We start from the raw sequence: 2,502 nt of genomic DNA, 5'->3' as shown, positions 1-2,502 counted from the left end.
TTTAATGTTGAAATGTTGGTGGGGCGATTTCGTAATGTTGAAAAAGGATCTTTTGATCAAAATTTAATGCTGAAATGTTGACGGGGTCAATTCTCAACGTTGAAAAAGGACCCTTTGATCAAAATTTGATGTTGAAATGTTGACGGGGTCAATTCTCAACGCTGAAAAGGATTTATGGGGTCAATTTTCAACGTGGTCAGTATTTAATGTTACACTGGCGCGTAATAAACGGAATCGAGTCCATTTTTCAACAACTGTTGATTTCTCAGACTTTCAATCAAAAATTCATTGCTTTCCTGTGTAGAAAATACTGGTAACATTATTAAAAAGGTACCATTAGCATTATACACAAACGATCAAGTTTTCTTATTTCAAAGCGTTTGCTGACTTGATCAATTGTGATCAAATATGCTTACTAAAAGGAGACCTCATTCAGTTGCCATGTGATGTTGGCGAGATTTGCTCTATACGCCTTTCAAGTTGCCAATCTATTTTTCTTTGGTATAATATACAAGTTTGGAGTCATGCTGTGAAATATTTAAAGAGCGTGAAAAGTTTTTGACTTGATTGTTCAAATTTTTTTTACTAAGATCCTTTATGAATACAGGCCCAGATCTAGTTTAACAATATCAATGATTCAAATCACTACTTTATGTTTTTATTTTATGCCTTCTTTTGGTTCATAAATATCATTCAGAGATCAGGCTATATGATTATCTGTATCGAGCAGTGAACTTGTTCACTTTCTACAGTATATAATCATGGGCCTATATCACCAATACTGGTATTAAACAAAAGCTCATGACGTCAACAAGACCGCTTCAAATTTCTTTGAGTTATGTAGTTTGAGCAAATTGTCATAGCTCAATTTTGAAAACTGACATACTTTCACACATACTAAAACCCTTGTGAAAACTTAAATCACACGCAAGTCCACATAAAAGACATTACAGTATATCTCCAAATCCTCTGGCTGACCGTCAAATCCTCCCTGCCTGCAGCAGACGCACCCGTCACACCTTTCTGTAATAATATTGAATGTTTTGTTTTCATATAATTCATTAATATTAAGTACGTGTGTAAAACAATGTCAATGATAGAATCATTCTGGAGCAAAGACACATTATTTGTTTAAATTGTTTCTGAAATTTATGTTTTAAGCAAAATTTAAGGATGAAGATTTGGTTATTAATTTTATATCAGTTCAACCATCCTGAATCCTGCAGTAAAACCTGAATCAAATTATGCTGACCTTTTTAGTGCAACACCAAAAACAAAGAAGTAAAGCTGGAGATTATCAAGAGCTCAAGTTACACTTATCTTTAGATACATTTAACTGTAACCTAAGTCAGTTTGACCTTCAAGCAAGTGCTGTTTTAATGTTGTAAATTTTCTGACTTATCCAAAAAGCATCAACACTGAACAATAGAAAAGCAATAGAATTTAAGCCTACCTTAAATTTCAATCCACCTTTTTTGAATGGAGCATGTTTTAAAAACAGCATCCTCAGCTTCTTTTTTTTTTGTTATTGTCTTATGAGTTTTCATAAGAGCATCTGAAAAAAAAACATTACAGTGGTGAAAAAGTTGTAATCTAATTGCCGTTATCACAAAAGAGGCATCAACATTAGGTGCCATGCTCACATGTTAATTTAAATCTTATATTATATAATGAAACAACAAATGAAATTTAAAACTATCTAAAATAGCTATTTAAATGGATTCCCGATTGATTATGATGTTTTAGATAAAACAACAAATGAGACTGAAAAATGGTTTGAGAACATGAGGCCCAGCTGAGCTTTTTCTTTTCTGAATTGTCCTCAAAAAATACCTGTCAGTGATGATGATTTATGCTATCAATATTCTAAACATGTTTTTTTTAATTACCAAGTTACCTATCCTCTTTCTCTGGACATGTTAAAAACAAATTTACTCCACACTGTAACAGTATACAGAACTTACTCAATATTGACCTGCAGCCAGCATTGGCCTGCAGATAGCCAGGTCTTCCAGTTTCTTTTCTCCTCTCATTCCTTTCACGGAATGCAATGACCAAACCTTATTCCAACCCGTAAAAGTCATCATCAGACGACATGTGGTGTCAACATCTTTGCTACCGAATGTGCAATAATAATGGGGCTGTAAAAGGGAAACAACAGAAAGAACAACAGTTAAACTATTGTAAATATGTAGGTCCAATCAGTTCTACAGCAATCGTATTGACAAAAGTAGATCGCATTATAAGAACAAGACAGTACTCATTGAATAAACTTTTTATGCCATTAATGGTATCAAATGATTCAATTTCAGTCATTAAATCTTTAAAATTTAAATAACTAGAGCTATCACTGAAGGTGATGAATACCTCCATATCGTATGGCACCTAAATTGCTTATTTTCTGAAGACACTGACTTTAAAAAAGTATCTCAAGTCAAGGTGAAGGTCAAAGTAACATGTAAATGCACGTGTTCCTTGCGCTCATGATGGTGATGTGCATGT

At 33.3% G+C, this 2,502-nt stretch overlaps 1 long non-coding RNA gene across 1 annotated transcript; it reads right to left on the bottom strand.

Moving 5' to 3' along the window:
- Positions 1-746: 746 nt before the first annotated feature.
- LOC128557449 (uncharacterized) lies at positions 747-2,144 on the bottom strand. The gene is made up of 3 exons (XR_008371161.1): positions 1,965-2,144; positions 1,454-1,555; positions 747-1,023 (listed from the first exon to the last, which is right to left on the bottom strand). It is a non-coding gene; the product is annotated as an uncharacterized LOC128557449 (long non-coding RNA).
- Between the last annotated feature and the right edge of the window lie 358 nt (positions 2,145-2,502).

The sequence above is a fragment of the Mercenaria mercenaria genome, chromosome 5, assembly GCF_021730395.1.
Source record: "Mercenaria mercenaria strain notata chromosome 5, MADL_Memer_1, whole genome shotgun sequence".
Taxonomy (NCBI): Eukaryota; Metazoa; Mollusca; class Bivalvia; order Venerida; family Veneridae; genus Mercenaria; species Mercenaria mercenaria.
This window is presented reverse-complemented; position numbering and strand designations above follow the sequence as displayed.